Below are 17,136 nucleotides of genomic sequence, written 5' to 3'. Positions count from 1 at the left end.
TATGCACTTTGAAATAGTTCCTTGGACTTCGTTGCTTCTCCTATCACCAGTTTCAAGAATCACACTTTGATCCCAGGAAAACCCTCTTGGAGCGAATTCTACCCTAGAGATATGTAATTTGATAGATTCCTTCAACATGATATTCCGTGTTCCGTACATGTTACATGCATGACGGATTCGACATACATGCATTCCTGAGTTGTGAGCAAGTGGATTACTGATTTTTCATCCTCTATAAAAGTAATAATTTCATATAGACTCGTGTACACATTTTCACAAGCTTTCCCTAACACAAGTTTCGAATTCGTTCATTTTTCACAGAAGAAAACTTCTGGAGTGTATTCAACCTAATAGATATATAATTTACATGAATTCCATCAACATGGCATTCCGGGTTCCGTACATGATACATGCATGATGGATTCGAGAAACATGCGTTTCTGAGTTGTGAGCATGTGGATTAGTGAACTTTCATCCACCAAAGAAGGCATATATTACACTTTGAAATATTTACTCTGACTTCATAAGTTTTTTGTATCACCAGGTTCTAAAATCGGACATTTGGCAGTGGAAAACACTCTTTGAGCGAATTCTCAGCAATACACATGTAATTTACATTGTTTACATAACCATGGCATTCCGTATTCCGAACATGTTTCATGCATCACGGATTCCTCAAACATGCATTTCTGAGCTGTGAACATGTGCATGACAGATGTTTCAACCACCAAACAAGTTACTTATGCACTTTGAAATAGTTCCTTGGACTTCGTTGCTTCTCCTATCACCAGTTTCAAGAATCACACTTTGATCACAGGAAAACCCTCTTGGAGCGAATTCTACCCTAGAGATATGTAATTTGAATAGATTCCTTCAACATGATATTCCGTGTTCCGTACATGTTACATGCATGACGGATTCGACATACATGCATTCCTGAGTTGTGAGCAAGTGGATTACTGATTTTTCATCCTCTATAAAAGGAATAATTTCATATAGACTCGTGTACACATTTTCACAAGCTTTCCCTAACACAAGTTTCTAATTCGTTCATTTTTCACAGAAGAATACTTCTGGAGTGTATTCAACCTAATAGATATATAATTTACATGAATTCCATCAACATGGCATTCCGGGTTCCGTACATGATACATGCATGACGGATTCGAGAAACATGCGTTTCTGAGTTGTGAGCATGTGGATTAGTGAACTTTCATCCACCAAAGAAGGCATATATTACACTTTGAAATATTTACTCTGACTTCATAAGTTTTTTGTATCACCAGGTTCTAAAATCGGACATTTGGCAGTGGAAAACACTCTTTGAGCGAATTCTCACCAATACACATGTAATTTACATTGTTTACATAACCATGGCATTCCGTATTCCGAACATGTTTGATGCATCACAGATTCCTCAAACATGCATTTCTGAGCTGTGAACATGCGCATGACAGATGTTTCAACCACCAAACAAGTTACTTATGCACTTTGAAATAGTTCCTTGGACTTCGTTGCTTCTCCTATCACCAGTTTCAAGAATCACACTTTGATCCCAGGAAAACCCTCTTGGAGCGAATTCTACCCTAGAGATATGTAATTTGAATAGATTCCTTCAACATGATATTCCGTGTTCCGTACATGTTACATGCATGACGGATTCGACATACATGCATTCCTGAGTTGTGAGCAAGTGGATTACTGATTTTTCATCCTCTATAAAAGGAATAATTTCATATAGACTCGTGTACACATTTTCACAAGCTTTCCCTAACACAAGTTTCGAATTCGTTCATGTTTCACAGAAGAATACTTCTGGAGTGTATTCAACATAATAGATATATAATTTACATGAATTCCATCAACATGGCATTCCGGGTTCCGTACATGATACATGCATGATGGATTCGAGAAACATGCGTTTCTGAGTTGTGAGCATGTGGATTAGTGAACTTTCATCCACCAAAGAAGGCATATATTACACTTTGAAATATTTACTCTGACTTCATAAGTTTTTTGTATCACCAGGTTCTAAAATCGGACATTTGGCAGTAGAAAACTCTCTTTGAGCGAATTCTCACCAATACACATGTAATTTACATTGTTTACATAACCATGGCATTCCGTATTCCGGACATGTTTCATGCATCACGGATTCCTCAAACATGCATTTCTGAGCTGTGAACATGCGCATGACAGATGTTTCAACCACCAAACAAGTTACTTATGCACTTTGAAATATTTCCTTGGACTTCGTTGCTTCTCCTATCACCAGTTTCAAGAATCACAATTTGATCCCAGAAAAACCCTCTTGGAGCGAATTCTACCCTAGAGATATGTAATTTGAATAGATTCCTTCAACATGATATTCCGTGTTCCGTACATGTTACATGCATGACGGATTCGACATACATGCATTCCTGAGTTGTGAGCAAGTGGATTACTGATTTTTCATCCTCTATAAAAGGAATAATTTCATATAGACTCGTGTACACATTTTCACAAGCTTTCCCTAACAGAAGTTTCGAATTCGTTCATTTTTCACAGAAGAATACTTCTGGAGTGTATTCAACCTAATAGATATATAATTTACATGAATTCCATCAACATGGCATTCCGGGTTGCGTTCATGATACATGCATGACGGATTCGAGAAACATGCGTTTCTGAGTTGTGAGCATGTGGATTAGTGAACTTTCATCCACCAAAGAAGGCATATATTACACTTGGAATATTTACTCTGACTTCATAAGTTTTTTGTATCACCAGGTTCTAAAATCAGACATTTGGCAGTGGAAAACACTCTTTGAGCGAATTCTCTCCAATACACATGTAATTTACATTGTTTACATAACCATGGCATTCCGTATTCCGAACATGTTTCATGCATCACGGATTCCTCAAACATGCATTTCTGAGCTGTGAACATGCGCATGACAGATGTTTCAACCACCAAACAAGTTACTTATGCACTTTGAAATAGTTCCTTGGACTTCGTTGCTTCTCCTATCACCAGTTTCAAGAATCACACTTTGATCCCAGGAAAACCCTCTTGGAGCGAATTCTACCCTAGAGATATGTAATTTGAATAGATTCCTTCAACATGATATTCCGTGTTCCGTACATGTTACATGCATGATGGATTCGACATACATGCATTCCTGAGTTGTGAGCAAGTGGATTACTGATTTTTCATCCTCTATAAAAGGAATAATTTCATATAGACTCGTGTACACATTTTCACAAGCTTTCCCTAACACAAGTTTCGAATTCGTTCATTTTTCACAGAAGAAAACTTCTGGAGTGTATTCAACCTAATAGATATATAATTTACATGAATTCCATCAGCATGGCATTCCGGGTTCCGTACATGATACATGCATGATGGATTCGAGAAACATGCGTTTCTGAGTTGTGAGCATGTGGATTAGTGAACTTTCATCCACCAAAGAAGGCATATATTACACTTTGAAATATTTACTCTGACTTCATAAGTTTTTTGTATCACCAGGTTCTAAAATCGGACATTTGGCAGTGGAAAACACTCTTTGAGCGAATTCTCAGCAATACACATGTAATTTACATTGTTTACATAACCATGGCATTCCGTATTCCGAACATGTTTCATGCATCACGGATTCCTCAAACATGCATTTCTGAGCTGTGAACATGTGCATGACAGATGTTTCAACCACCAAACAAGTTACTTATGCACTTTGAAATAGTTCCTTGGACTTCGTTGCTTCTCCTATCACCAGTTTCAAGAATCACACTTTGATCCCAGGAAAACCCTCTTGGAGCGAATTCTACCCTAGAGATATGTAATTTGAATAGATTCCTTCAACATGATATTCCGTGTTCCGTACATGTTACATGCATGACGGATTCGACATACATGCATTCCTGAGTTGTGAGCAAGTGGATTACTGATTTTTCATCCTCTATAAAAGGAATAATTTCATATAGACTCGTGTACACATTTTCACAAGCTTTCCCTAACACAAGTTTCGAATTCGTTCATTTTTCACAGAAGAATACTTCTGGAGTGTATTCAACCTAATAGATATATAATTTACATGAATTCCATCAACATGGCATTCCGGGTTCCGTACATGATACATGCATGACGGATTCGAGAAACATGCGTTTCTGAGTTGTGAGCATGTGGATTAGTGAACTTTCATCCACCAAAGAAGGCATATATTACACTTTGAAATATTTACTCTGACTTCATAAGTTTTTTGTATCACCAGGTTCTAAAATCGGACATTTGGCAGTGGAAAACACTCTTTGAGCGAATTCTCACCAATACACATGTAATTTACATTGTTTACATAACCATGGCATTCCGTATTCCGAACATGTTTGATGCATCACAGATTCCTCAAACATGCATTTCTGAGCTGTGAACATGCGCATGACAGATGTTTCAACCACCAAACAAGTTACTTATGCACTTTGAAATAGTTCCTTGGACTTCGTTGCTTCTCCTATCACCAGTTTCAAGAATCACACTTTGATCCCAGGAAAACCCTCTTGGAGCGAATTCTACCCTAGAGATATGTAATTTGAATAGATTCCTTCAACATGATATTCCGTGTTCCGAACATGTTACATGCATGATGGATTCGACATACATGCATTCCTGAGTTGTGAGCAAGTGGATTACTGATTTTTCATCCTCTATAAAAGGAATAATTTCATATAGACTCGTGTACACATTTTCACAAGCTTTCCCTAACACAAGTTTCGAATTCGTTCATGTTTCACAGAAGAATACTTCTGGAGTGTATTCAACATAATAGATATATAATTTACATGAATTCCATCAACATGGCATTCCGGGTTCCGTACATGATACATGCATGATGGATTCGAGAAACATGCGTTTCTGAGTTGTGAGCATGTGGATTAGTGAACTTTCATCCACCAAAGAAGGCATATATTACGCTTTGAAATATTTACTCTGACTTCATAAGTTTTTTGTATCACCAGGTTCTAAAATCGGACATTTGGCAGTAGAAAACTCTCTTTGAGCGAATTCTCACCAATACACATGTAATTTACATTGTTTACATAACCATGGCATTCCGTATTCCGGACATGTTTCATGCATCACGGATTCCTCAAACATGCATTTCTGAGCTGTGAACATGCGCATGACAGATGTTTCAACCACCAAACAAGTTACTTATGCACTTTGAAATAGTTCCTTGGACTTCGTTGCTTCTCCTATCACCAGTTTCAAGAATCACAATTTGATCCCAGAAAAACCCTCTTGGAGCGAATTCTACCCTAGAGATATGTAATTTGAATAGATTCCTTCAACATGATATTCCGTGTTCCGTACATGTTACATGCATGACGGATTCGACATACATGCATTCCTGAGTTGTGAGCAAGTGGATTACTGATTTTTCATCCTCTATAAAAGGAATAATTTCATATAGACTCGTGTACACATTTTCACAAGCTTTCCCTAACACAAGTTTCGAATTCGTTCATTTTTCACAGAAGAATACTTCTGGAGTGTATTCAACCTAATAGATATATAATTTACATGAATTCCATCAACATGGCATTCCGGGTTGCGTTCATGATACATGCATGACGGATTCGAGAAACATGCGTTTCTGAGTTGTGAGCATGTGGATTAGTGAACTTTCATCCACCAAAGAAGGCATATATTACACTTGGAATATTTACTCTGACTTCATAAGTTTTTTGTATCACCAGGTTCTAAAATCAGACATTTGGCAGTGGAAAACACTCTTTGAGCGAATTCTCTCCAATACACATGTAATTTACATTGTTTACATAACCATGGCATTCCGTATTCCGAACATGTTTCATGCATCACGGATTCCTCAAACATGCATTCCTGAGCTGTGAACATGCGCATGACAGATGTTTCAACCACCAAACAAGTTACTTATGCACTTTGAAATAGTTCCTTGGACTTCGTTGCTTCTCCTATCACCAGTTTCAAGAATCACACTTTGATCCCAGGAAAACCCTCTTGGAGCGAATTCTACCCTAGAGATATGTAATTTGAATAGATTCCTTCAACATGATATTCCGTGTTCCGTACATGTTACATGCATGATGGATTCGACATACATGCATTCCTGAGTTGTGAGCAAGTGGATTACTGATTTTTCATCCTCTATAAAAGGAATAATTTCATATAGACTCGTGTACACATTTTCACAAGCTTTCCCTAACACAAGTTTCGAATTCGTTCATTTTTCACAGAAGAATACTTCTGGAGTGTATTCAACCTAATAGATATATAATTTACATGAATTCCATCAACATGGCATTCCGGGTTCCGTACATGATACATGCATGATGGATTCGAGAAACATGCGTTTCTGAGTTGTGAGCATGTGGATTAGTGAACTTTCATCCACCAAAGAAGGAATATATTACACTTTGAAATATTTACTCTGACTTCATAAGTTTTTTGTATCACCAGGTTCTAAAATCGGACATTTGGCAGTGGAAAACACTCTTTGAGCGAATTCTCAGCAATACACATGTAATTTACATTGTTTACATAACCATGGCATTCCGTATTCCGAACATGTTTCATGCATCACGGATTCCTCAAACATGCATTTCTGAGCTGTGAACATGTGCATGACAGATGTTTCAACCACCAAACAAGTTACTTATGCACTTTGAAATAGTTCCTTGGACTTCGTTGCTTCTCCTATCACCAGTTTCAAGAATCACACTTTGATCCCAGAAAAACCCTCTTGGAGCCAATTCTACCCTAGAGATATGTAATTTGAATAGATTCCTTCAACATGATATTCCGTGTTCCGTACATGTTACATGCATGACGGATTCGACATACATGCATTCCTGAGTTGTGAGCAAGTGGATTACTGATTTTTCATCCTCTATAAAAGGAATAATTTCATATAGACTCGTGTACACATTTTCACAAGCTTTCCCTAACACAAGTTTCGAATTCGTTCATTTTTCACAGAAGAATACTTCTGGAGTGTATTCAACCTAATAGATATATAATTTACATGAATTCCATCAACATGGCATTCCGGGTTCCGTACATGATACATGCATGACGGATTCGAGAAACATGCGTTTCTGAGTTGTGAGCATGTGGATTAGTGAACTTTCATCCACCAAAGAAGGCATATATTACACTTTGAAATATTTACTCTGACTTCATAAGTTTTTTGTATCACCAGGTTCTAAAATCGGACATTTGGTAGTGGAAAACACTCTTTGAGCGAATTCTCACCAATACACATGTAATTTACATTGTTTACATAACCATGGCATTCCGTATTCCGAACAAGTTTCATGCATCACGGATTCCTCAAACATGCATTTCTGAGCTGTGAACATGCGCATGACAGATGTTTCAACCACCAAACAAGTTACTTATGCACTTTGAAATAGTTCCTTGGACTTCGTTGCTTCTCCTATCACCAGTTTCAAGAATCACACTTTGATCCCAGGAAAACCCTCTAGGAGCGAATTCTACCCTAGAGATATGTAATTTGAATAGATTCCTTCAACATGACATTCCGTGTTCCGTACATGTTACATGCATGACGGATTCGACATACATGCATTCCTGAGTTGTGAGCATGTGGATTACTGATTTTTCATCCTCTATAAAAGGAATAATTTCATATAGACTCGTGTACACATTTTCACAAGCTTTCCCTAACAAAAGTTTCGAATTCATTCATTTTTCACAGAAGAATACTTCTGGAGTGTATTCAACCTAATAGATATATAATTTACATGAATTCCATCAACATGGCATTCCGGGTTCCGTACATGATACATGCATGACGGATTCGAGAAACATGCGTTTCTGAGTTGTGAGCATGTGGATTAGTGAACTTTCATCCACCAAAGAAGGCATATATTACACTTTGAAATATTTACTCTGACTTCATAAGTTTTTTGTATCACCAGGTTCTAAAATCGGACATTTGGCAGTAGAAAACTCTCTTTGAGCGAATTCTCAGCAATACACATGTAATTTACATTGTTTACATAACCATGGCATTCCGTATTCCGAACATGTTTCATGCATCACGGATTCCTCAAACATGCATTTCTGAGCTGTGAACATGCGCATGACAGATGTTTCAACCACCAAACAAGTTACTTATGCACTTTGAAATAGTTCCTTGGACTTCGTTGCTTCTCCTATCACCAGTTTCAAGAATCACACTTTGATCCCAGGAAAACCCTCTTGGAGCGAATTCTACCCTAGAGATATGTAATTTGAATAGATTCCTTCAACATGACATTCCGTGTTCCGTACATGTTACATGCATGACGGATTCGACATACATGCATTCCTGAGTTGTGAGCATGTGGATTACTGATTTTTCATCCTCTATGAAAGGAATAATATCATATAGACTCGTGTACACATTTTCACAAGCTTTCCCTAACACAAGTTTCGAATTCGTTCATTTTTCACAGAAGAATACTTCTGGAGTGTATTCAACCTAATAGATGTATAATTTACATGAATTCCATCAACATGGCATTCCGGGTTCCGTACATGATACATGCATGACGGATTCGAGAAACATGCGTTTCTGAGTTGTGAGCATGTGGATTAGTGAACTTTCATCCACCAAAGAAGGCATATATTACACTTTGAAATATTTACTCTGACTTCATAAGTTTTTTGTATCACCAGGTTCTAAAATCGGACATTTGGCAGTGGAAAACACTCTTTGAGCGAATTCTCAGCAATACACATGTAATTTACATTGTTTACATAACCATGGCATTCCGTATTCCGAACATGTTTCATGCATCACGGATTCCTCAAACATGCATTTCTGAGCTGTGAACATGCGCATGACAGATGTTTCAACCACCAAACAAGTTACTTATGCACTTTGAAATAGTTCCTTGGACTTCGTTGCTTCTCCTATCACCAGTTTCAAGAATCACACTTTGATCCCAGGAAAACCCTCTTAGAGCGAATTCTACCCTAGAGATATGTAATTTGAATAGATTCCTTCAACATGACATTCCGTGTTCCGTACATGTTACATGCATGACGGATTCGACATACATGCATTCCTGAGTTGTGAGCATGTGGATTACTGATTTTTCATCCTCTATAAAAGGAATAATTTCATATAGACTCGTGTACACATTTTCACAAGCTTTCCCTAACACAAGTTTCGAATTCGTTCATTTTTCACAGAAGAATACTTCTGGAGTGTATTCAACCTAATAGATGTATAATTTACATGAATTCCATCAACATGGCATTCCGGGTTCCGTACATGATACATGCATGACGGATTCGAGAAACATGCGTTTCTGAGTTGTGAGCATGTGGATTAGTGAACTTTCATCCACCAAAGAAGGCATATATTACACTTTGAATTATTTACTCTGACTTCATAAGTTTTTTGTATCACCAGGTTCTAAAATCGGACATTTGGCAGTGGAAAACACTCTTTGAGCGAATTCTCAGCAATACACATGTAATTTACATTGTTTACATAACCATGGCATTCCGTATTCCGAACATGTTTCATGCATCACGGATTCCTCAAACATGCATTTCTGAGCTGTGAACATGCACATGACAGATGTTTCAACCACCAAACATGTTACTTATGCACTTTGAAATAGTTCCTTGGACTTCGTTGCTTCCCCTATCACCAGTTTCAAGAATCACACTTTGATCACAGGAAAACCCTCTTGGAGCGAATTCTACCCTAGAGATATGTAATTTGAATAGATTCCTTCAACATGATATTCCGTGTTCCGTACATGTTACATGCATGACGGATTCGACATACATGCATTCCTGAGTTGTGAGCAAGTGGATTACTGATTTTTCATCCTCTATAAAAGGAATAATTTCATATAGACTCGTGTACACATTTTCACAAGCTTTCCCTAACACAAGTTTCGAATTCGTTCATTTTTCACAGAAGAATACTTCTGGAGTGTATTCAACCTAATAGATATATAATTTACATGAATTCCATCAACATGGCATTCCGGGTTCCGTACATGATACATGCATGACGGATTCGAGAAACATGCGTTTCTGAGTTGTGAGCATGTGGATTAGTGAACTTTCATCCACCAAAGAAGGCATATATTACACTTTGAAATATTTACTCTGACTTCATAAGTTTTTTGTATCACCAGGTTCTAAAATCGGACATTTGGCAGTGGAAAACACTCTTTAAGCGAATTCTCACCAATACACATGTAATTTACATTGTTTACATAACCATGGCATTCCGTATTCCGGACATGTTTCATGCATCACGGATTCCTCAAACATGCATTTCTGAGCTGTGAACATGCGCATGACAGATGTTTCAACCACCAAACAATTTACTTATGCACTTTGAAATATTTCCTTGGACTTCGTTGCTTCTCCTATCACCAGTTTCAAGAATCACACTTTGATCCCAGGAAAACCCTCTTGGAGCGAATTCTACCCTAGGGATATGTAATTTGAATAGATTCCTTCAACATGATATTCCGTGTTCCGTACATGTTACATGCATGACGGATTCGACATACATGCATTCCTGAGTTGTGAGCAAGTGGATTACTGATTTTTCATCCTCTATAAAAGGAATAATTTCATATAGACTCGTGTACACATTTTCACAAGCTTTCCCTAACAGAAGTTTCGAATTCGTTCATTTTTCACAGAAGAATACTTCTGGAGTGTATTCAACCTAATAGATATATAATTTACATGAATTCCATCAACATGGCATTCCGGGTTGCGTTCATGATACATGCATGACGGATTCGAGAAACATGCGTTTCTGAGTTGTGAGCATGTGGATTAGTGAACTTTCATCCACCAAAGAAGGCATATATTACACTTTGAAATATTTACTCTGACTTCATAAGTTTTTTGTATCACCAGGTTCTAAAATCAGACATTTGGCAGTGGAAAACACTCTTTGAGCGAATTCTCTCCAATACACATGTAATTTACATTGTTTACATAACCATGGCATTCCGTATTCCGAACATGTTTCATGCATCACGGATTCCTCAAACATGCATTTCTGAGCTGTGAACATGCGCATGACAGATGTTTCAACCACCAAACAAGTTACTTATGCACTTTGAAATAGTTCCTTGGACTTCGTTGCTTCGCCTATCACCAGTTTCAAGAATCACACTTTGATCCCAGGAAAACCCTCTTGGAGCGAATTCTACCCTAGAGATATGTAATTTGAATAGATTCCTTCAACATGATATTCCGTGTTCCGTACATGTTACATGCATGATGGATTCGACATACATGCATTCCTGAGTTGTGAGCAAGTGGATTACTGATTTTTCATCCTCTATAAAAGGAATAATTTCATATAGACTCGTGTACACATTTTCACAAGCTTTCCCTAACACAAGTTTCGAATTCGTTCATTTTTCACAGAAGAATACTTCTGGAGTGTATTCAACCTAATAGATATATAATTTACATGAATTCCATCAACATGGCATTCCGGGTTCCGTACATGATACATGCATGATGGATTCGAAAAACATGCGTTTCTGAGTTGTGAGCATGTGGATTAGTGAACTTTCATCCACCAAAGAAGGAATATATTACACTTTGAAATATTTACTCTGACTTCATAAGTTTTTTGTATCACCAGGTTCTAAAATCGGACATTTGGCAGTGGAAAACACTCTTTGAGCGAATTCTCAGCAATACACATGTAATTTACATTGTTTACATAACCATGGCATTCCGTATTCCGAACATGTTTCATGCATCACGGATTCCTCAAACATGCATTTCTGAGCTGTGAACATGTGCATGACAGATGTTTCAACCACCAAACAAGTTACTTATGCACTTTGAAATAGTTCCTTGGACTTCGTTGCTTCTCCTATCACCAGTTTCAAGAATCACACTTTGAACACAGGAAAACCCTCTTGGAGCGAATTCTACCCTAGAGATATGTAATTTGAATAGATTCCTTCAACATGATATTCCGTGTTCCGTACATGTTACATGCATGACGGATACGACATACATGCATTCCTGAGTTGTGAGCAAGTGGATTACTGATTTTTCATCCTCTATAAAAGGAACAATTTCATATAGACTCGTGTACACATTTTCACAAGCTTTCCCTAACAGAAGTTTCGAATTCGTTCATTTTTCACAGAAGAATACTTCTGGAGTGTATTCAACCTAATAGATATATAATTTACATGAATTCCATCAACATGGCATTCCGGGTTCCGTACATGATACATGCATGACGGATTCGAGAAACATGAGTTTCTGAGTTGTGAGCATGTGGATTAGTGAACTTTCATCCACCAAAGAAGGCATATATTATACTTTGAAATATTTACTCTGACTTCATAAGTTTTTTGTATCACCAGGTTCGAAAATCGGACATTTGGCAGTGGAAAACACTCTTTGAGCGAATTCTCTCCTATACACATGTAATTTACATTGTTTACATAACCATGGCATTCCGTATTCCGAACATGTTTCATGCATCACGGATTCCTCAAACATGCATTTCTGAGCTGTGAACATGCGCATGACAGATGTTTCAACCACCAAACAAGTTACTTATGCACTTTGAAATAGTTCCTTGGACTTCGTTGCTTCTCCTATCACCAGTTTCAAGAATCACACTTTGATCCCAGGAAAACCCTCTTGGAGCGAATTCTACCCTAGAGATATGTAATTTGAATAGATTCCTTCAACATGATATTCCGTGTTCCGTACATGTTACATGCATGACGGATTCGACATACATGCATTCCTGAGTTGTGAGCAAGTGGATTACTGATTTTTCATCCTCTATAAAAGGAATAATTTCATATAGACTCGTGTACACATTTTCACAAGCTTTCCCTAACACAAGTTTCGAATTCGTTCATTTTTCACAGAAGAATACTTCTGGAGTGTATTCAACCTAATAGATATATAATTTACATGAATTCCATCAACATGGCATTCCGGGTTCCGTACATGATACATGCATGACGGATTCGAGAAACATGCGTTTCTGAGTTGTGAGCATGTGGATTAGTGAACTTTCATCCACCAAAGAAGGCATATATTACACTTTGAAATATTTACTCTGACTTCATAAGTTTTTTGTATCACCAGGTTCTAAAATCGGACATTTGGCAGTGGAAAACACTCTTTAAGCGAATTCTCACCAATACACATGTAATTTACATTGTTTACATAACCATGGCATTCCGTATTCCGGACATGTTTCATGCATCACGGATTCCTCAAACATGCATTTCTGAGCTGTGAACATGCGCATGACAGATGTTTCAACCACCAAACAATTTACTTATGCACTTTGAAATATTTCCTTGGACTTCGTTGCTTCTCCTATCACCAGTTTCAAGAATCACACTTTGATCCCAGGAAAACCCTCTTGGAGCGAATTCTACCCTAGGGATATGTAATTTGAATAGATTCCTTCAACATGATATTCCGTGTTCCGTACATGTTACATGCATGACGGATTCGACATACATGCATTCCTGAGTTGTGAGCAAGTGGATTACTGATTTTTCATCCTCTATAAAAGGAATAATTTCATATAGACTCGTGTACACATTTTCACAAGCTTTCCCTAACAGAAGTTTCGAATTCGTTCATTTGTCACAGAAGAATACTTCTGGAGTGTATTCAACCTAATAGATATATAATTTACATGAATTCCATCAACATGGCATTCCGGGTTGCGTTCATGATACATGCATGACGGATTCGAGAAACATGCGTTTCTGAGTTGTGAGCATGTGGATTAGTGAACTTTCATCCACCAAAGAAGGCATATATTACACTTTGAAATATTTACTCTGACTTCATAAGTTTTTTGTATCACCAGGTTCTAAAATCAGACATTTGGCAGTGGAAAACACTCTTTGAGCGAATTCTCTCCAATACACATGTAATTTACATTGTTTACATAACCATGGCATTCCGTATTCCGAACATGTTTCATGCATCACGGATTCCTCCAACATGCATTTCTGAGCTGTGAACATGCGCATGACAGATGTTTCAACCACCAAACAAGTTACTTATGCACTTTGAAATAGTTCCTTGGACTTCGTTGCTTCTCCTATCACCAGTTTCAAGAATCACACTTTGATCCCAGGAAAACCCTCTTGGAGCGAATTCTACCCTAGAGATATGTAATTTGAATAGATTCCTTCAACATGATATTCCGTGTTCCGTACATGTTACATGCATGATGGATTCGACATACATGCATTCCTGAGTTGTGAGCAAGTGGATTACTGATTTTTCATCCTCTATAAAAGGAATAATTTCATATAGACTCGTGTACACATTTTCACAAGCTTTCCCTAACACAAGTTTCGAATTCGTTCATTTTTCACAGAAGAATACTTCTGGAGTGTATTCAACCTAATAGATATATAATTTACATGAATTCCATCAACATGGCATTCCGGGTTCCGTACATGATACATGCATGATGGATTCGAGAAACATGCGTTTCTGAGTTGTGAGCATGTGGATTAGTGAACTTTCATCCACCAAAGAAGGAATATATTACACTTTGAAATATTTACTCTGACTTCATAAGTTTTTTGTATCACCAGGTTCTAAAATCGGACATTTGGCAGTGGAAAACACTCTTTGAGCGAATTCTCAGCAATACACATGTAATTTACATTGTTTACATAACCATGGCATTCCGTATTCCGAACATGTTTCATGCATCACGGATTCCTCAAACATGCATTTCTGAGCTGTGAACATGTGCATGACAGATGTTTCAACCACCAAACAAGTTACTTATGCACTTTGAAATAGTTCCTTGGACTTCGTTGCTTCTCCTATCACCAGTTTCAAGAATCACACTTTGAACACAGGAAAACCCTCTTGGAGCGAATTCTACCCTAGAGATATGTAATTTGAATAGATTCCTTCAACATGATATTCCGTGTTCCGTACATGTTACATGCATGACGGATTCGACATACATGCATTCCTGAGTTGTGAGCAAGTGGATTACTGATTTTTCATCCTCTATAAAAGGAACAATTTCATATAGACTCGTGTACACATTTTCACAAGCTTTCCCTAACACAAGTTTCGAATTCGTTCATTTTTCACAGAAGAATACTTCTGGAGTGTATTCAACCTAATAGATATATAATTTACATGAATTCCATCAACATGGCATTCCGGGTTCCGTACATGATACATGCATGACGGATTCGAGAAACATGCGTTTCTGAGTTGTGAGCATGTGGATTAGTGAACTTTCATCCACCAAAGAAGGCATATATTATACTTTGAAATATTTACTCTGACTTCATAAGTTTTTTGTATCACCAGGTTCGAAAATCGGACATTTGGCAGTGGAAAACACTCTTTGAGCGAATTCTCTCCTATACACATGTAATTTACATTGTTTACATAACCATGGCATTCCGTATTCCGAACATGTTTCATGCATCGCCGATTCCTCAAACATGCATTTCTGAGCTGTGAACATGCGCATGACAGATGTTTCAACCACCAAACAAGTTACTTATGCACTTTGAAATAGTTCCTTGGACTTCGTTGCTTCTCCTATCACCAGTTTCAAGAATCACACTTTGATCACAGGAAAACCCTCTTGGAGCGAATTCTACCCTAGAGATATGTAATTTGAATAGATTCCTTCAACATGATATTCCGTGTTCCGTACATGTTACATGCATGTTGGATTCGACATACATGCATTCCTGAGTAGTGAGCAAGTGGATTACTGATTTTTCATCCTCTATAAAAGGAATAATTTCATATAGACTCGTGTACACATTTTCACAAGCTTTCCCTAACACAAGTTCCGAATTCGTTCATTTTTCACAGAAGAATACTTCTGGAATGTATTCAACCTAATAGATATATAATTTACATGAATTCCATCAACATGGCATTCCGGGTTCCGTACATGATACATGCATGACGGATTCGAGAAACATGAGTTTCTGAGTTGTGAGCATGTGGATTAGTGAACTTTCATCCACCAAAGAAGGCATATATTACACTTTGAAATATTTACTCTGACTTCATAAGTTTTTTGTATCACCAGGTTCTAAAATCGGACATTTGGCAGTGGAAAACACTCTTTAAGCGAATTCTCACCAATACACATGTAATTTACATTGTTTACATAACCATGGCATTCCGTATTCCGAACATGTTTCATGCATCACGGATTCCTCAAACATGCATTTCTGAGCTGTGAACATGCGCATGACAGATGTTTCAACCACCAAACAAGTTACTTATGCACTTTGAAATAGTTCCTTGGACTTCGTTGCTTCTCCTATCACCAGTTTCAAGAATCACACTTTGATCCCAGGAAAACCCTCTTGGAGCGAATTCTAACCTAGAGATATGTAATTTGAATAGATTCCTTCAAAATGATATTCCGTGTTCCGTACATGTTACATGCATGACGGATTCGACATACATGCATTCCTGAGTTGTGAGCAAGTGGATTACTGATTTTTCATCCTCTATAAAAGGAATAATTTCATATAGACTCGTGTACACATTTTCACAAGCCTTTCCTAACACAAGTTTCGAATTCGTTCATTTCTCACAGAAGAAAACTTCTGGAGTGTATTCAACCTAATAGATATATAATTTACATGAATTCCATCAACATGGCATTCCGGGTTCCGTACATGATACATGCATGACGGATTCGAGAAACATGCGTTTCTGAGTTGTGAGCATGTGGATTAGTGAACTTTCATCCACCAAAGAAGGCATATATTACACTTTGAAATATTTACTCTGACTTCATAAGTTTTTTGTATCACCAGGTTCTAAAATCGGACATTTGGCAGTGGAAAACACTCTTTGAGCGAATTCTCAGCAATACACATTTAATTTACATTGTTTACATAACCATGGCATTCCGTATTCCGAACATGTTTCATGCATCACGGATTCCTCAAACATGCATTTCTGAGCTGTGAACATGTGCATGACAGATGTTTCAACCACCAAACAAGTTACTTATGAACTTTGAAATAGTTCCTTGGACTTCGTTGCTTCTCCTATCACCAGTTTCAAGAATCACACTTTGATCA

The sequence above is a fragment of the Vicugna pacos genome, unplaced genomic scaffold (genome assembly GCF_048564905.1).
Source record: "Vicugna pacos unplaced genomic scaffold, VicPac4 scaffold_20, whole genome shotgun sequence".
NCBI lineage: Eukaryota > Metazoa > Chordata > Mammalia > Artiodactyla > Camelidae > Vicugna > Vicugna pacos.
The sequence above is the reverse complement of the archived record's forward strand: the minus strand, read 5'-3'. Positions refer to the sequence as shown.